This window comes from Bos mutus, chromosome 24 (assembly GCF_027580195.1).
Source record: "Bos mutus isolate GX-2022 chromosome 24, NWIPB_WYAK_1.1, whole genome shotgun sequence".
Taxonomy (NCBI): Eukaryota; Metazoa; Chordata; class Mammalia; order Artiodactyla; family Bovidae; genus Bos; species Bos mutus.
In genome coordinates, this window is record NC_091640.1 from 56,102,858 (window position 1) to 56,123,107 (window position 20,250).

The window sequence follows — 20,250 nt, forward strand, 5'->3', positions numbered from 1 at the left end:
TTTCCTCAGAGCGGCTGAGAGGCTATTTCCTGGGCTCTCATTTCATTCGGTCCTCAGTAAGCTCCTTGGATGAAACTTCTCTCACAACTTTTACACTCTGAGTCCAGGAATAGTAAATTGTTGACAGGAAGCCTTTTGACCAAACCAACACTTAGCTCTTTGGAGGGGGAATTCACACAGAAATGATCCAGTCTGAAGTTGTTTCTCTGCTCTGATTCCCTCACTGGCCACTTCAGGGTCCATCCAGTAGTGCTCTGCTAATCCAGGTGTGATCCAAAGACCAGCAGGAATAGGCATTACCTGGGAGCTTGTTAGAAGGGGAGACTCTCCAGACCTGCTGAATCAGAAACTTCATTTTAACAATCTCCCCATCAGCTTTAGAGGCGGCAACAGAATTCTTCCTTGTCTTTATAAACCCGTTAGTGAGATTACAAAGGAAAAACAAAGCCAGGGAATATACTGTGTATCTTTTTAACACAACTGACTGTTGGCCACAAGCATGGCACCGTTTTTCCCTTGACCACCCATTCATTCAACAAATATTTGGGAGGAAAATAAGGGAGCACAGTAAGTAATGAACATCTACTGAACTCGTTTAACCTCCTAGACATCCATGAGGCCGTTATGTCTACTTTGTATGTGGGGACGTTGAGGAGAGTAAAGAGGAAAAAGCAAGACGCCCCAGTTTGACACCGACAGTGCCCAGTGGAGGAGCCAGGATCCGAATCCACGGCCTTCCGAAAGCAGCACTGGGTCCCACACTGTCTGCCGCCCACACGGGTGTCCGTGCCTTCCCTCTCCTGGGCAGGAATGTCATCTGTTGCACAAGGTCAGACTTCCCCCTTTTTTATTATTAATACTACAACAAATACTTATTTCTCATTCATGTCACAGTCAATGGCTGCAGGCCAGCTGCTTCAGCTCTGCTCCACGTGGTTTAGCATCCAGCTGAAGGAACAGCCCCACCCTGGGAAATACACTCCCAGGCAGAGGGAAGAGCCTGAGCCCACCGCGCCATGCTCTGCAAGCTCTGCCTGGACATGTCCACTGACATCCCTCTGCATCAGGAGAAAGGACACACCCTCCTCACTGGGGGATGGGGTGGGCAATGTGAGGTAAGAACATATAAACTCCTCTAGGAAGGAGGAAGCAAATAGCTGTAGCCAAAAATACAACAGATGACAGTGACTCAACGTGCAAAAAGAGTTTCCAGCTTAAAAGGTATAAAATTATAAATATGAAAACTGATATACTGTCTAAGTATGTCACAGGTCTCCATACTGCAAAGATCAAGCAGCCGGGTTCCTCCTTTGGCCCTCTGCGTCAAGGGGCCAGCAGCCTAGATCGGGGTCAGAGGTAAACAGTAACCAAGTTCCAGAGCTAACACCTTCCAGGAGTCTGGACCTAGTCTCGGTTGGGGGTGGGGTGAGCAGAAGAGTAAACGTGCAGCATCCCGGTCACAGGGTGCAAACACCTAGACCTGCCATTTCCTCCATCCTTCCATCTTGGTCCTTCCAGGCGGCCGGTGGAAAGCGGGAATCCGAGGCGAGAAGAGAGCCTAGAGAGGCTTTCCCTTAACCAAAATGCCGGCCGCGCACTCAATGCCCTCAGCTGACATGGCGGCCTCCGGGTGGTCTCCATGGTAACTCAGCCTGCCTCTCGGGTGCCGGCTCAGGCCGTGCGTGTGTGGAGACAAGCCTTTCCCGCCCCCTCATTTTTTTGCGACAGTTGCAGGGGACGTCACGGCAGTTGGCGGGTGTCAGCTGATTTGCTGCAGCAGCGGCGGCGGTGGAGGCGGCAACGGGCGCCTCGCAGCCGCGTTACCGAGGCGGAGGCTGGGCTGGGGTTCCAGCCCGAAGTTTCCGCGCCCGGGTTTGCCCACCCGGCGTCCCGCCCGGACACGTCCTCGCCTGGTCCTCTTGGCCGGAGGGACGGGAAATAGCCCGGCACACGATGAGGCTGTGACAGGTGAGGGGGCTCTCGGGCTTTCCCGGGGGGAGGTCTCAGCGCGGCTGCGCCCCCGCCGTAGGGTTCAGGGGCCAGGGGCTCGGAGGGTCCCCGCCCCGCTCCCTCTGGCGGCGGTGCCCGCCGTCCGATCGCCGCCGCTGGAAGCTCTGATCCGTGCCGGCGCCCGCAGGTTCGGGCCCGCAGCTCGGCGCCAGTGCCCGGAGCGTGGGTCCTGCCCGGGGTCTTCGGGGCCCCCCCGGCCTAGTGAGTGACAGCGCTCCTGCCGACGCTGGCTCTCCTCTTGGGATGGGATGCTCCTCCACTCCCAGTGGCAATCTAAACGGAGCGAGATGCTTGACGTTGACGGGTGGGTGGTTCTTGACAGGGCTTTTGGGAAATGTGCTTGCTTTGGGGATTCACACAGCCCTTCCCGATCCTCTTTGGTTTGCCCTTGCCTAGGGTGCTGAGACATCTGTTAGTTCACCTGCCCGCTCTCGTCTTCCTGCCCTAGGACTCGATCTAAGCGGATACCTGCCCCCAGCGCCCACTTACTTAGTGGGTCCCAGCGTTCTGAAGCTCTGTGCTTGGAGTTAGCCATACCCCCCGCCTTGGATTCAAAAGCTGCCGTTTTGTGCTTTGATTCACTTGCTATGTCAGTTTCTCAGGTCCTAGAATTTGAAATTATGGCAGCTGCATCACAGGAAGCGTTGGAGTTGATGCATCTGATTTTAGGGTTCAGTGAGAGCTACAGTTTGCTTTCACAGTAGCATTTGACATGAGCCAAAAAAGGCAAGCTGTGACTCTTTGAGATGTTTATCATTTAGGGCTTTACAGTCAGGATGTCAAGATCGCCTGTTATATGAGAGAAATTGAGTTTTGAAATATACACACTCGTTTCTTTATAAGCAATTTGTGACAGTATGGAGGTGGAGGACCGCTTAAAAGTGAAAAATAAAGTGTTGAAATGCCTTTAGTATTACGAAGAATCAAAGGTTATTTTGATTTCATCTAAAGTAACATCTTAGTTATTTCAAATTGGGCAAACAGAACAGTATAAACACGTATTAAATGCCTGGTTAATTTTCCTTTTTTTCTTTTTTTAAGTATTTTATTGAAACATAGTTGATTTACAATGTTGTGTTAGTTCCTGGTGTACGTGTACGCACAGTGATTCAGTAATACAAATATATAATAGTCTGCATTTGCTAATCTCAAGCTCCCAGTCCTTGCCTCCTTCACCCACCTTCCCCCTTGGCAGTCACAAGCCTGTTTTCTATGTCTGTGAGTCTGTTGCAAAGATAAGTTCATTTGTGTTATGTTAGATTCCACACATGCATTTTTTCTTTAATTTTATTCATGTAACTTATTTTTGGCTGTGCTGGGTCTCCCTTACGGTGCAAGCTTTCTCTGGTTGCAGCGCCCGGGGCTTATTCTCTAGTTGCAGCGCACCGGCTTCTCACCGCAGTAGCTTCTCCTGCTGCGGAGCACAGGCTCCAGGGCATGAGGGCTTCAGAAGTTGCCCCTCACGGGACGAGTAGTTGTGGCACACGGGCCTAGTTGATCGGAGGCATGTGGAATCTTCCCGAACCAGGGATGGAACCCGTGTCCTCTGCATTGCAAAGCGGATTCTTAACCACTGCACTACTAGGAAAGCCCCCCTCCCCACCCCGCCCTTTTCTTTTCTTTTTTAATAGAAGGGAATACCAACCTTTATTTATACTTGGATTCTAGCTCAGAGCCATTTTAGACAGTATAGCAAAGTGGGAAAAGGCACAGATCCTGGGACCAAGATTCATATTCCAGCACTAGAATGTTAACTGCCCGACAGCTCTCTAACGTTCCCCGCATTCCCTTCAGTCAAGTGGGTACAGGACCACCCCTTCTAGTGGCTGTCATAGCTGCCTCTGCCCTAGAGGCCAGCCTGGGTACTCACCCTACAGGCAGCTCAGTTGAGACTGAATTCTGTAGGTCTCAGATCACTGATTAGGGTGGTTCTCACTTTTCACTTTCATGCACTGGAGGAAGAAATGGCAACCCACTCCAGTGTTCTTGCCTGGAGAATCCCAGGGACGGGGGAGCCTGGTGGGCTGCCGTCTATGGGGTCGCACAGAGTCAGACACGACTGAAGCGACTTTAGCAGCAGCAGCAGTGAGTTATTGAACATCTGAGGTAGCCCCTACCTCCAGACATTCTGAGGCAAGAAGTAGGAACGTGGCCTGGCTCAAGGACTGAGTGTGATCTTGCGATTTCCTTTAACAGATAGAAGCTCTGTTTTGAAACAGAGGCAGTGAGGTGGCTGGTTTATCTGTGCAGCAGGCGAGCGCGGCAGACTCTGCAGGTAGTGAGCGGGGTGTTGTGCCCTTCTCACCGGGAGCTGGGCTGACATTTAGCCTTAGTGGTGTCCTCTATGCGGGTCAGTCCTAAGGTTTGTTTTGGATCTCAGATGCAGAGAGTTGAGTTAATCTTTTTCAATTCAGCAATCATCACTGGTGCTGTACACATCTCCTGTTTTTTTCCCCCCATTCTTTGTCTTTTATTTCCAGTTTCCACTCCCTTCCCTTGCCCACCAGCCCCCGGGCAGCCACTGCAGCATGTATGATATGCATCCTTCTGTTGGTATGTGTTCTTCAATGTATGTTGTTTTGAGCACCCACATTTTAAGTTTATAGAGATGATATTGTGCATGATCTCATTAAATTTTTTTTCTCTTCCTGCTCTCTACTATTTTTAATATTATTTATTCATTTATTTTTGGCTGTGCTAGGTCTTGGTTTCTGCATGTGGGCTTTTTTCAAAAAAAATTTTATTTTTATTTATTTATTTGGCTGTACTGGAGTCTTAGTTGCGGGCTCTTGGGATCTTCCTTGCCGGGAGCAAGATCTTTTAGTTTCAGTATGTGGGATCTAGTTCCCTGACCAGGAACGGAACCCAGACCCCCTGCATTGGAAGCGTGGAGTCTTAACCACTGGACCGCCAGGGAAGTCCCAGGCTTTTCTTTAGTTGTGTGTGTGTGGGGGAAGTGCTACTCTAGTTTCAGTGCTCGGGCCTCTCACTGCAGTGGCTTCTGTAGTTGCAGAGCGTGGGTCCAGGGCTTGCGGGTTTCAGTAGTCAGAGCCTGTGGGACCTAGAGCACAAGCTCAATAGTTGTGTTGCAGGGATTTAGTTGCTCCACAGCATATGGCTTCCTGAATCAGGGATGGAACCAGTGTCTCCTGCATTGGCAGGCAGATTCTTTTACCATTGAGCCACCAGGAAGCCCCACTATCTACTATTTAAGGATCTATTTGTGTTGCCATCTATTGCTTCTAGTTGCTGCATTCTGAGTATTTCAGAATTTGCATCTCCTACAGTTGATACTAGGGCTTCCCTGGTGGCTCAGGTTAAAGCATCTGCCTGCAATGCGGGAGACCTGGGTTCAATCCCTGGGTCGGGAAGACCCCCTGGAGAAGGAAATGGCAACCCACTCCAGTTTATTGCTGGGAGAAATATCAATAACCTCAGATATGCAGATGACACCACCCTTATGGCAGAAAGTGAAGAGGAACTAAAAAGCCTCTTGATGAAAGTGAAAGAGGAGAGTGAAAAAGTTGGCTTAAAGCTCAACATTCAGAAAACTAAGATCATGGCATCCGGTCCCATCACTTCATGGCAAATAGATGGGAAAACAGTGGAAACAGTGTCAGACTTTATTTTGGGGGTCTCCAAAATCACTGCAGATGGTGATTGCAGCCATGAAATTAAAAGAGGCTTACTCCTTGGAAGGAAAGTTATGACCAACCTAGATAACATATTGAAAAGCAGAGACATTACTTTGCCAACAAAGGTCCATCTAGTCAAGGCTATGGTTTTTCCAGTGGTCATGTATGGATGTGAGAGTTGGACTGTGAAGAAAGCTGAGCGCTGAAGAATTGATGCTTTTGAACTGTGGTGTTGGAGAAGACTCTTGAGAGTCCCTTGGACTGCAAGGAGATCCAACCAGTCCATTCTAAAGGAGATCAGTCCTGGGTGTTCTTTGGAAGGAATGATGCTAAAGCTGAAACTCCAAAACTTTGGCCACCTCACATGAAGAATTGACTCATTGGAAAAGACTCTGATGCTGGGAGGGATTGGGGACAGGAGGAGAAGGGGACTACAGAGGATGAGATGGCTGGATGGCATCACCGACTCGATGGACATGAGTTTGGGTAAACTCCGGGAGTTGGTGATGGACAGGGAGGCCTGGTGTGCTGCAATTCATGGGGTCGCAAAGAGTTGGACACGACTGAGCGACTGAACTGAACTGACGGTACGTGGACTCTTCTCTTTGTGGACACCCATCTAGCTTTCATTTTCCTGCCACTTCAGGCAATATTGTGATAAACGTACCTTTTAGACGTCTGTGATGCTTTCTTTGAGATATCCGTCTAGCAACACAACTTCTGGATCATAGGGTGCTTGTGTTTTTATTGAAGTTTTGCCAGACTGTGTTCCCAGAATGAGCTGCAATGGTCTGTCTTCCTGCAGGCAGTTCAGGAGAGTTTCTGTATCCTTGTATCCCCGCTGATGCTCAGTATTATCCGGCCCCCTGCTTTCCTCCAGACCTCTGGGTACAAAGTGAATCTCATCTTGAATTACTTTTCACTATTACTCATGAGTGTGAGTCTCTATGAGCATTTTATCTTCTGGGGTTTTTCCTTTTGTAAAATTGTTCATTCCTTTACCGATCTTTTTTTTTCTTTTTTAAAAAATGTATTTATTTTTTAATTGAAGAATAATTGCTTTCCGGAATTTTGTTGGTTTCTGCCATTCAACAGCATGAGTCAGCCCCAGGTATACCTATGTCCCCTCGCTCTTGAACCTCCCTCCCATCTCCCTGCCCATCCTACGCCTCTAGGTGGTCTCAGGGTCCCTGTTTGGGTTCCCTGAGCCACACAGCAGATTCCCATTGGCTATGTATTTTGCATATGCTTTACCCATTTCTGTTCTGAGGTTTCACACTTTTCCTTGTTGATCTTCAGAAGCTCCTTGTATTTCCTAGATTGTTGTTTGTTGTTTTAGTTGCTAAATTGTGTCCTACTCTTTTGCGACATGCCCGGCAAACTACTCCGGCCATGGGATTTCACAGATGAGAATCCTGGAGTGGGTTGCCATTTCCTTCTCCAGGGGATCTCCCTGGACCAGGGATCAAACCTGTGTTTCCCTGCATTGGCAGGTGGATTCTTTACCACTGAGCCACCTGGGGAGCCCATTGCCTCGATTCTAGTCCTTTAAATATTGTTTTTGTTCCTATTCTGTCATCTGTCTCCAACTTTATTTTATGATGTCCTTCATTGAACAGAAATTTTCAGTTTGACATAATAAAATGAAAAATTTTTTTGCCTATGCTTTGTGTTTTTGATTAAAGAAATCTTTCCGCAACTCTGTGGCACAAAGTTGTTCTCCTGTTTTATGTACTACTAACTTTATAGTTTTCCTTTAAATTTATAGGTCTCGAATCCATCCGGAGTGTTTTTTTAGGTGTCACAAGATAGAGATCCGGTTTATTTTCCACATGGCGTGTCAGACTTCCTAGTGTCGGTCTCTCCTTTCCCCATAGATAAGTGCTGCTACACTCGCTGTGTATTAACCTCTTATACAAGCTCTCAACACTGTATTCTGTTCCTTTGGCTCATTTCTTTGCCTTTGTTCTAATATCACGCTATTTTAGTACTATGGCTTTGTGTATTTTTTTCTTACATAAGTAAGTCTTTCCATTTATTTTGTTTTAGCTTTATGTTGAAATAATTCTAGATTAAGGAAGTTGCAAAAGTGCTACAAGAGGGCTGATTTCTCCCACTGGTTACATTTCATGTAAATCCACCAGTTTCCTTCCAAGGTTATATTTGATACAACTCCAGTAAATAGTAAAACCAAGAAGTTGCCATTGGTGCAGTGCCTTATGTAGTGCTTTGCCATTTATCACCTGTGTGGATAGACTCCTGGAACCACCACTGCAGTCGAGATACAGACCGGGGGACTCCCCGGTGGACCGGTAGCTAAGACTGTACACTCCTAATGCAGGGAGCCCAGGTTTGATCCTGATCAGGGAACTAGATCCCACATGCTGCAGCTAAGACCTGGCAGAGGCAAATAAATAGATAAATAATACATTTTTTAAAAAAGATGCAGAACTATCCTGTCGCCACCAAGACCTCTTTCAAGCTGCTTCCATACGTTCCCACCAGCAGTGTATGAGAGACAGTTTCTTTGCATCCTAGCCGGCATTTGGTATTATCACTATAGTTCATTGTGATCTTAATTTATGTTTCCCAAATGGCTAGTGATGTTAAATTTCTGATAAGGCAAGTTTTCCATTCTTTTTTGATTTTCAAAGTTGGCTTGACTATTTGTGGATTTTTATTCTTTTCTATGTATTTTGAAGCTAGAGTTTCTAAAAAACAATACACGTAGAATTTTGATTTACTGTGCATTAAATGTATGTCTGTTATGGGGAAAACTGATGTCTTTATAACATTAGATCACCTTATCCAAGAGCATGGCATAGTCTTCCATTTATGACCGAGCAGAAAGAAAAGTTTTGTAGTTTAAAAAAAATACTGTGAATATATACTAATTTAGAGTAGATTATTGCTGATAGAAGAAAACGCTACTGAATTTCACATATTGATATTTTACCTTTGTGTGTGTGTTCTACTAGAAAGAGATCAAAATTTGTAGTACAAATCTTGAAATAATTTTGGTACTTGTAGAGTTAGGCCTGGAACTAGGTAGCACTTTTTTTTTCTTTTAATCTTTGGCTGTGCTGGGTCTTCCTTGCTCTGCATTGCAGAGTGCGGGCTCTGGGGCCTGAGGGCCTCGGTAGTTGCGGCAAGTGATTCATTCTTTGTGGCTCCGAGCCCTGGAGCAGAGGCTCAGTAGTTGCGGTGAAGGGGCTTAGTTGCTCCACAGTATGTGGAATCTCCCTGGACCAGTAATCACACCTGTACCCTGTGCATTGGCAGGAGGATTCTCATCCCATGTACCACCAGGGAGGTCTTCGGTAGCATTTTTATTATTGGTTTATCTTTTACTTTTTTTTTTTGAAACTATTTTGTTGTTGGAACAGATAAGCTCAATGATTAGAGTGTGGGGTCAGTGAGGTCATTGCTGCACTTTACACAGTGTCCTCAGTCTTACATATATGGAGGCCAGTGGTCATGGGCAGAGCCCTCTGAGAGCTTTTGTATGGATCTGTGTGCACTCAGTTGTGTCTGACTCTTTTGCGACCCCATGGACTGCAGCCCACCAGGCTTCTCTGTCATTGGAATTTTCCAGGCATGAATACTGGAGTGGTTTGCCACTTCCTACTCCAGGGGATCTTCCCAACCCAGGGATCGAACCTGACTCTCTCTCGCCTCTTGCATTGGCAGGTGGATTCTTTACCACTGTGCCACCTGGGAAGCCTGGATCTGGATCTGATACTTAAAACTGCTTTGCTGATAAGAGCACAAAAGATAATATTGGAAGAAGTCTTACACTGTGACTGTATTCAGCAAGTTCTGTCCAAGTGAAATTTTAATTTCTTTTGTATTAAGTAACATAGACATTAGATTCATAAAACAGTAATTAATTTAAGTAAAATCGGGCATCTTTTGCAAAATGTATTGGTGGTGTTTAATGAAAATGTAGGTTCTTTGGACTGATAGTTGTTTGTGTTAGTAGTCATCAAGAAACGTTGGAGCAATGCAGCGTTAGAGCGCTGGTCAGTTCAGGACGGAGAAACCTTCTGAAGTTTGCAAGTTATTCTGTAGGCTCTTGTAGAACGGAAAACTGCTGGAAAGACATGGTTGTTTAACCACCGTCTCCCATCCAGTTAGCAATTGTAACTCATGACCCCTCAAGCTCCCTGAAGACATTTTACTGGTGTTTTGCACATACGTATTTCTTTATGAATGTTGGCAGTTAGTATATGTCAATGATAACAGATTGATAGAATGTGCCAGTTACCTTCTGTTCTCACATTCAAGTTTTTTATTTGGCTGTCTTCCTTAAGGGCTCTTCTTTTTTCTAAACATTTCAAATATGAACAAACAATAAACATCACCATTAATGAGGAAAACCTTACACTAATAAAGCACCAGTTTACTAAGTTTAAGAAACTTTACTTAAAGTTACTAAGGTTAGTAGACCTTAGTGAGTGTGGTAACAATAACTTAAAGTAAACCATGTTAGTTAATTTGCTGCCTAGGTCCTAAGCCGCGTCTTATTGTGTATGTGTCACAGATACAAGGAAAGAGGCCAGAATATAGGTGCAACCTGTAGCTGCAACTACAATTAGTATGCTAGTGGGGATTTGATTAAGGGGATTCATATTAATTGTTGACATTATTGTAGAAAAATTCATTGATTAAAAACGGAAATCCAAAGCATATAAGATCAAGATGTATTTTAATTTGTTGATGGATACAACTTTTTTAAAGCCAGGCACACGTTTCATTCATTCAGTTCAGTTCAGTCACTCAGTCATGTCCGACTCTTTGCGACCCCATGGACTGCAGCATGTCAGGCTTCCCTGTCCATCGCCAACTCCTGGAGCTTACTCAGCTCATGTCCTTTGAGTTGGTGATTCCATCCAACCATCGCATCCTCTGTCGTCCCCTTCTCCTCCCGCCTTCAATCATTCCCAGTATCAGGGTCTTTTCTAATGAGTCAGTTCTTTGCATCAGGTGGCCAAGGTATTGGAGTTTCAGCTTCAGCATCAGTCCTTCCAGTGATTATTCAGGACTGATTTCCTTTAGGATGAACTGGTTGGATCTCTTTGCTGTCCAAGGGACTCTCAAGAATCTTCATTGTTACTTTGTTCATTTATTCAGTAAATATTTGGGTACCTCCTATGTAGCTGAAATTCTAGGCATTGGGAATACAAGATAGAACAAAAGAAACATAAATCATCACCTTCATGGAATTTATGCTACGGTGACAGATTCAGACAAAAATAAATAAGCATTTGGTATGTTAAATGACTGTAAGGGCTCTGGAGCAGTATAGCAAAATACTGTTGGGGTGGTGGGTTTTACAATTTATATTGGTTAGGAAAGGCCTCGCTAAGCAGACAACATTTTAGCAGAGATCTGAAGTGGGTGAAGGAGCTCCAAAGAATGACTTCCTGTCCCCTAGGCTGGGGAAGACTGTGGGAGGGCCAGGTTTGGGGAAGAAGACCAGAGACTCACTTTTGAACCCGTCAGAGTTGAGAAGCTTATTAGCCATCCAGATGGAAGTGCTGAATAGGAAGCTGTGTTTGTGAGGATGGAGTCAGAGGAGAGCCCCTTGCTGGGAACGGGGGAATTGTCAATGCTTAGCTGCTGTTTCAAGTTGTGAGGCTGGGGCTTCCCAGGTGGCTCAAGGGTAACAAATCCACCTGCCACGGGTTCGAGCCCTGGTCTGGGAAGATCCCACATGCCGTGGACCAACTAAGCCCATGAGCCACAACTCCTGAGCCTGTGCTCCGGAGCCTGGGAGCCGCAACTCTTGAAGCCCAAGCACCCTGGGGCCCACACTCTGTAGCAAGAGAAGGCACCGCAATGAGAAGCCTCGCACCGCAACTGGAGAGTAGCCCCTGCTCAATGCAGCTAGAGAAGAAGTCTGTGCAGCCATGAAGACCCAGCACAGCCAAAAATACATACGTACATCAATAAAGTTATATTAAAAATAAAATTGTGAGGCTTGGGGAGATCACTGAGGGAAGTGGGGAGGGCGTGTTGCCAGAGGAGACAAGTCCAAGGACTCGGCTCTGAGTATTCCCACGTTTAAAGGTCAGAAAATGAGGGAAAGTGGAGACTAACGCTTCGGAGACAAGACAAGCTGCTTCGGTAGCAGCAGCGTATGAAGATGTGGACGCCAAGTGAAGAAGTCTTTCGAGGGAGAAATATGAAGTGTACCAGTGCTGCTGGTAGGGCAATAAAGAGGATTAGGACTTGACTTGGGCTCAGCAAGGGGGAGGTTTGGGTGACCTTTCTAAGAACATTTGTGTGGCAGGTGGAACACTGTGCTGTTGTCTGTGTATACGGAGGAGGGTGATGTTACAAATGAGGACATTCCGATGTTTCCTCAGGGTTTGCAGTAAGTAAATGGAGAAGGAAATGGCTACCCACTCCAGTATTCTTGCCCAGAGGATTTCAGGGACAGAGGAGCCTGGTGGGCTGCGGTCCGTGGGGTCGCAGAGAGGCGGACACGACTGAGCGACGGAGCATGCGCAGTTAGTAAACAGGGGGAGCTGGGGTCTCCCCTAGTCCGTGTGACTCTCAAGTCTTCACGTGTACTCAGCAGACCTGACTAATCCCCAGGATACTGTGGCAGTTCATCTTCTAGTTGGGGAAGCACATTTGTTTCTTCTTCTGTGTTATTTTACTTTATAAACCATGAAAAGCTTCAGTGCTCAGGGTTTTGATGGCAGTTTCCTTTCTGAGGGGAAGAAGTAGGAATGATTGGGGGTGGTGGTGAGATTCTAGTAGGTGAGGGAGATGAAGTCGGTTCTACCAGATGGGCTCTGTTTTCCCTAAGATGTAGGGGCTCGGTGGGCATCACTTGTTTGTGGCCTAATCGGTAACTCTTGAAACTGAGGCGGTTTGACGATGGGTAGACCATAAATAGCTGCAGAAATTCAAAACGTGATTCATAGGCCTCGAAGCCTATGAATCATTTTTAAAATGGGATGGATTTTTGACGAGATAGCTCTACAGTTCTTCAAAACCCAGCTCTCACGCTCAGGGCTGTCTTTGCAATGAGAAACAAGTGGAGTCTTCTGTTGCCATCTGCTCATTCCACATGTTCTTTTGAAACAGAATCCTGGAACTTCCTTTAGCAAAGCCTTCCTGAAGTGTCAGGTTCCCTAGAAGCAGATTTCTTGCCACTCAAATAAAGTATAATCTTGGCAATTTAGCAAGGAGCTTAGTATTCAGGAGGTGAAGTCCCTCACTGACCCTAATTCTGAGGAGGCAGCTCAGTGATTCCTTCAGAGCATTTTACGATCTAGCTGTCTCATTGCGTTACAATAAACAGTCTTCATCATCTGATTCAGGTTTTTCTAAGTCTTCAGTGAATTGACCACAAAAGCACAAAACAAGCACAAAGAAAATTCATAATCATAATGACTGCTACCTTCATCACACCGTGAGTTTGACTTGAACACATTTTTTTGACAAATGATGTAGGGTTGTTCTGTGAATGTGAACAAACCTTTAAAGAATCTTTTCTTCATTCATTGTCTTGGTGGCGGGTACGTTTAGTTACTTAGTCTGTAGTCTCTGCTTTTCATTATCCCTGTTGATAGGTGGCGGCCTGCCTGCTCTTGTTCATGTGTGTGTGCCCATTCTCAAGAGAGAGACTTTGAGTTTGTTTTTGTCTGCAGGCCTCAGAGGGCCTGCCTAGGGCACAGGAGGCAAACAGACTGAGGCAGTGTTAACTCTCCTATGAAGACGCCTGTGTTCCTGGGCTGGACGTGTATCTCGCTGTAGCATTTGAGCATTAGAAAAGCAGTGTAGAGAGATGAACACTGACCTGATACCAGATTTTTCTATATCGTCTTGACGCTTGTAGCTTTTAGAAGTCATCTGGAATACCAGTATCCCATTAGATTTTACAGAAGAGGATGGTCTTGCCAGAGTGTCACTCCCTAGGTTATTCATAGTTTTAAAGGGAAAAAAGAGTTATGGTGGAGGTAGCTGGTAGTCACTGCCTTAGTCAGGTGGTCATGGGTGGCATCACCGACGATGGGACAGCGTGATGTCACGTGCCTCCCGTTGGTGATGCAGTATGAAGGACACTGATACGTACTGATACAGTATGAAGGAGCCTGCTGATGCCTTTAGATCTGACTTCCAGTTTATAAGAAAAGTAGGAGACAGATGAATGCATGATAAATGACATCATAAATACAATTAGACAGATCTGAAATGTGGAACATTTTTCAAGCAGTTGGTTTTGTTTTTTAAAGTTAGAATGAAGCATGAAAGTCAGTATGAAAAATGAGTGAGACTTGTTCTAGAACTAAAGAGCAAGGAGGCATCACAGTCAAGTGCAGTGTGTCAAACTTGATAGTTTATTTGCTAATATTAGTAAATAATATTTATTTATTGAGTCATCTTTATACTATTTTTGAACTTTTTGTATATTTAACATTTTTTATAATAAAAAATTGGGGAGAATCACAAGGGGGAAAGTAGATTTCATCTTAAGCCTTTTATTAAAAGAACAGTCAAATTTATAAATATTCCTTTGGGAGTTCCCTGGTGGCTTCGTCATTAGGATTCCAGGCTTTCATTGCCATGGCCTGGGTTCAATCCCTGATGAGGAACTGAGATCCTACAAACCATTGAGTGAAAGGAAAGAAAAAACCCTCCAAATCTAGTGAAAAAGAGGGATGAAAGATTTTTCCCCTTTGCCTTGAATTTTTCGTAGGCTTTGTTAGGCCTTTACAGAGCTAAGCAGGAGAAAGCTGAAGAAATAGGAAAAAGATAACCGGAGAGTACACTGTACTGGAAACCCGAGAGAGCAGAGTCGAGGATTAGCAAGTGATCAGCTGTGTCAAGCGAGTAGCTATAGGAGACTGAATATCACGTAAGGACTGAGTAAGATGGTTAGGAAAGTAGGAATCCACAGTAGTCTAAGGATGTCAAAGTGTCCTGTTTCCTCACTTCTCTTCTGGGACCTTGCTTCTCTCTGCAGTACTGGAGGGTTCTTCCGTGGAGGATCATATCAAAAATGTTGACCTCTGTGTAGCGGGAGATCTTAAGTCTGTTTGAAGATACAATCTATACTACATGAGGCAGTTGGTAGTAAGGAAATGGAAACACTGCATTAAAGGCCAGGGGGGTTCAAAGTGTTGATTGTCCTAACAATGAGAGAAAGAGAGAGAAAATGGGAGAAAGAATGAATGTGAGAGGGAGGGAGAGAGAGATTGCCAGATTTACATGCAGGGGGCGGTAACAAGTGAAGGTATTTTGGTCAAAAGTGAGATTAGAACATGTTTGAAGGACAAAGGCTAATTTAATTGACAGACAGATAAAATGGTAGTCAGTGAGAGGGTAATTAAGGGAGTGAAGTGAAGTTGCTCAGTCGTGTCCGACTCTGGACCCCATGGTCTGTAGTCTACCAGGCTCCTCCTTCCATGGGGTTTTTCCAGGCAAGAATACTGGAGTGGGTTGCCATTTCCTTCTCCAAATTAAGAGAGTAAGATCCTTCAAAGAGTCCGGGAAGAATTTAAATCTAATTTAAATTTTCTTCTAATTTAATTTTTTGCTGATTTAGATTTAAATCTTCTAAATGTAAATCTAAAAAGATGAGATGTTTCTTCCTCAGAAATAGCTTGCTTGGCACACAGTGAAAGCTTAATAATAAATGCTAGTTATTGTGATTCTCTGTTCATTCAATAAATATGTATTCATTCAACAAGTAAATACGTATCATTCAACAAATACATACTCCTCTATCCATGGAACTGTCCAGGCAAGATGGAGTGGGTAGCCATTCCCTTCTCCAGGGCATCTTCCTGACTCAGGGATTGAACCTGGGTCTCCCACTGCAGGCAAATACTTTACTATCTGAGCCACCAGGGAAGCCCCAGTTGGTCAGCAGTAGTAGTGGTGGTTTAGTTGCTAAGTCGTGTCTGACTCTTGCGATCTCATGGACTGTTGTCTGCCAGACTCCTCTGTCCATGGAGTTTTGCAGGCAAAAATACTAGAGTGGTTTGCCATTTCCTTGTCCAGGGGTCTTCCTGAACCTGGGTCTCCTGCACTGCAGGCAGATTCTTTACCAACTGAGCTACCAGGGAGTCACTAGTAAGAGTCTATAACTATTCTGGGTGCTGGTAAACCACCTCATATCCTAGTGGAATGCAGTTTGCTTGATAGTGATTGAATCACAAAGATGGTGGACTTACTTGAATGATCTGGTTTTACTCTAGAAGGGCACAGCTTTTAGTGGAATGGGTGCATTTATAAACAAATAATTACACACAGCGGTGAGTGTTCTGCACCAGTGTATAGAAAATATTGTGAAAACATGATTGCAGGAGTCGTGAATCATGGGTTTTGGAACAGGTCCCTCATAGCAGAGAAGAACTAGTACTGGAACGGGTTATAGGCTAAAGTCAAATGTTTATTATAGTTAAATGTTTTGAAAACTCATGTTTGTGTGTGTATGGGCATCTTAAAGAACTTGGTGAATCAAGGCCATATGTTTTATTTTATTTATTTATTCTTTTGGCTCCACCTCACGGCTTGTGGTGGAGAAGGAAATGGAAACCCACTCCAGTATTTTTGCCCGAAGAATTCCATGGTCAGAGGAGCCTGGCAGGCTACAGTCTATGGGGTTGTAAGAGTCGGACACGACTATGTGACTAAGCACACACACAGCACATGGCTTGTGGGATCTTGGTTCCCGGACCAGGGATCGAACCCGTGTCCCCTGCAGTGGAAACGTGGAGTCCTAACCACTGGACTACCAGGGAAATCCGTGGGCCATTTTATTTATTAAACTGTCTTTTGGAATACAGTGAAATACCCAAAGGTAGGGGGGAATAACCCTTAAGACCAAAGGGTTTATCTTGAGAATCAGGATTCCCACTCAGTCCAGCCTCTTATTTCTCTTCCTTTTTAGAGGTATACTTATCATTACTATTTTTTTAAATTGGTATCATTACAGAATTATTGTAAATATTTGTATGTGTATATGTATAGATGTGTGTGTGTGTGTATATGTATATAGCCCCTCTTTTAGAACCCCAGACAGGAGTGTATTTCATATACAGTACTGCACCTTTTCCTCTTACTATATATTTTGGAGATTAGTCTTTATATCATGCATCAGTGTTCTATTGTAAGACTCGCTAATAAATTTGTTTAACCCCGACTAATGGACACTAAAGTTCTTTCTATGAACCCATGAACAATTAGAGAAATTTTCAAATATGTAAAACTATTAATAGTAAGAACAATATGGTGAGGACTCTTGTACTAAAAATAGCTTCAACACTTATTTTTATGGTTGAAGTTTCCTGGGGAAAGGAAGCAGGTTTGGTCAGAGGGAGGAGTTGAGCTGTAATGAGTCCCAACAGAATCTCAGGTGACCCTGGAGGGTAGAAAGAAGATGGAACGACCCCTCCAAACTATCCTGAATTGATGTGAGGGGGACTGGGCTTTACTGTTTATCTCCAAATTGCGCTTCCCTGATAGCTCAGCTGGTAAAGAACCTGCCTGCAATGCAGGAGACCCCGGGTCCATTCCTGGGTTGGGAAGATCCACTGGAGAAGGGATAGGCTACCCACTCCAGTATTCCTGGGTCTCCCTGGTGGCTCAGTCGGTAAAGAATCTGCTTGCAGTGGGGGAGACCTGGGTTCGGTCCCTGGGTTGGGAAGATCCCTTGGAGAAGGGAAAGGCCACCCACTCCAGTATTCTGGCCTGGAAAATTCCATGGACCGCAAAGAGTCAGACATAACTGAGCGACTTTCGTTTTCACTGTCCAAATTGATCAGTCATTGGATGTGGCTTGCAGGCAAGGTGTCTCCCTTTGGCTGGGGGCAGTCATTAGCCAAATTACTAAATGCCAAGACAACCTCGTGGTCTTAGCAGCTGGGGTAAGAAGTCCTTTGTTCCTCGAGGTAGATCTGGATGCATTCCAGCCACCACACTGATGATCATACTTCATCTCCATCCTTTCCTATACCTCTTACCCCTCTTCCTCTCCCCATGTCAGAGCCCAGACATCAGGTCATTTTATCCATAAATACTACAGTTCTGCTTACCTTTGAGTAATGTGTTTTTGTAAAGTCTAGATTCATCAGATTGATTGGAGAATGAAGTTTTCTGGTAAATGAAATTTTATGATAAATGAAGACAGCATAGAATACAGGAGGGCATTTATTTCCTTAGGAATCAGGTCTGTGTGTGCCTCTGAGCTCTGAGATCAGTTTGTGGTGTGATTTTGAGAGAGCTACTGATGGACCTAACGGAGTCTAGCACTAGGAGTTATGTTTAGACACAACCTTGTAGTCTTTCCTTTTTATGGCAGATTTTAATAAAAATGCAAAACAGTTTAATTTTCTTTCCTATCAACTTTGAATTTGGAAAATGTAAGCACCTAAGCTATTCTGCACCTATTTATTTATTTATGTTTAAGTTTTAAAAAGTTAATTTTTACTTATTTATGGCATTCAGGGTCTTAGTTCCCTGACCAGGGATTGAACCTCTGCCCCACCTGTTGTGGAAGCCTGGAGTCTACCAGGGGAGTCCCTGCCTATTTAAATTAAGGGAAGAGAGGTCCACCAAGGGGATTGCAGCCTGCAGAACCTGAGAATAAAACCTCTTCAAGTGAAATTTCAAGGTGTGGTCTGTGTTCCCTGACAACTTTTTGAAAGGAGAATATTATTGTCCATCTTTTACAGATGGGGAAGCTGAGACCTAGCCTAGAGTGGTAACTTTTTCAAGATTGCGTAGAAGAGTCAGGATTTGAATATAGTTTTTCTGAGCGTAAGTTCATTGTTCTTTCAGTTGTTATTTTTGTTGCTGTTGTTGACTGCAGTACAGTTTTGTTGCTGTTGTTGACTGCAGTACAGTTTTATTTCTGTTTAGAACTGAGAAATAGGTGCAATCAGGTAAAACAGAAAAATATATGAAATTTAGGTAGGCAAAAGAGATGACTTGATTTTTATCTCTCAGACCCCTGCTCTTGATGATTTGATTTTTTTTTTTTACTTAAAGATGATTCAAAATTCATTGTATAAATACTCTTGATGAGAAAGCTAATCCTCAGAAGTGAGATGCTGTCATCAAAGACTGCATGGTTAGTGGCAAGATGAGGGATAGAATCTAGGACTCCCATTATTTCACTCTAAAGCTTTTTCAGGAAAAAGATTATATTTAATAGCCAATATCTAAATATGATTTTAAGTTAGATTTGATACAAATTTCCTCTGTGTCTCAGTTTGATACTCAGTTCTCTTCATGCAGCAGGTGATGTTGCCAATAAAGAGAGCAGTTGAATGATGATGGCCGGAAAACTGCATGCTCTGCATTTACATTGCCATTTAATCAAAAACTTCAGACTTAGATTCCTTGTGTCTTGCCAAACTGAATAGTTAGCTCCTGCCTTGTTTGCCCGCTTTTTATTCTGATCAGTCCCTCAGGACCAGGTTTACTTGGTACGGACTCCGTGGTCGTCTCAGTCAGTCCCTCTCAGAGATGCTTGAGTGGTCTGTCCTCATGAGCCATGCTGTCCTTCAGTTCACGTTATTTCGTCCAGTACTTGTGGTGGCTTTTCTACTTTCACTTTTATTTTATTGGATTTTTAAGATGCTGGGAAAAAATGTTTTCAGAGATTTACATTTTTTCTGGACTGAGATATATATTTCTTTGTATTAAGAATGTTCACATCATTTGGTCATATAATGAACTAAACATTTCTCATCCTGTTCTTTCTTGCTTTTGATGTATCTAAGTCATGTACTCACATGACATATAGAGCCAAATAGATCCAGAAGACTTTATTATACAAAAAGAAAATTGAAGAGAGAGAAGAAAAATGTGTTGAAAGCCCACATGTCTGTGGCGTAATGATTGAAGATTACATTGAATTTTAGCTTTCACTGGACATCGATTGGTTTGGTTATAGCTGACAAGTACCATGGAAGACACAAGCTGTTATCTTAGTTTTGAGTAAATGAATTAGTCTCTAAAACAGGTCCAGGTTATTAAATAAATACCAGTGATTGAATTATAGAACATATTTACTTATAATGAAGATTTTTTTTTTCTTAGTAGATGTTCAAGAAATTTCTGCTGCCTAATTATTACACTGTAACCAGATTTATAGGTTTTGAAGTATTCTTTCATATGCTAATTCTAAATGCATTGAAATACATTTAGGTCAAAACAAGTTCTGAAAGTAATGTATCTTTTCTCTGATTCAAAAATTCATGTTAGAATCTTGTAGTCTTTCAGTTGTCATGAATGAATGTGTTTGTTGTATTTGCTAAAGGGAATTGTAAACTTTTAAGGAAAATTAATTTTCCTTAAAATAATTTTAAGGAGTAATTTGTTTCAATGGAGAACATGTTAATATACCTAGTAAAGTCAGAATACATGTAGTTTTGCAAGATTAAAAATGTGTTCATACATTATTAGGTACTTGTCCAGTTTTGAATTTATGGCATCTAATTATATGTACCTCACATTATTTCTTCCTTCTTGCTGGTGAGTAGATATGTTTGCGTTTTTAAGGAGAGAATAACTTTATGTTTTCCAGAAGAAAAGTGTTATTCTCTTAGAAAAGTCATAGAATGAATTAAGAATC

The 20,250-nt window shown here is 43.7% G+C and overlaps 1 protein-coding gene across 4 annotated transcripts in view; it reads left to right on the forward strand.

Annotated features, from left to right (window-relative positions):
- The first annotated feature begins 1,742 nt into the window (after positions 1 to 1,742).
- Positions 1,743 to 20,250, forward strand: part of WDR7 (WD repeat domain 7) — a 357,488-nt gene continuing 338,980 nt past the window's right edge. For 2 of the 4 annotated variants that reach the window (XM_070362048.1, XM_070362050.1), the window contains exon 1: positions 1,744 to 1,968. The gene's annotated coding sequence lies outside the window, so the exon portion shown is untranslated. Of the gene's footprint in view, positions 1,969 to 4,490; positions 4,564 to 20,250 lie in introns of all 4 variants that reach the window. The other 2 variants (XM_070362049.1, XM_070362051.1) reach the window with 2 other exon arrangements.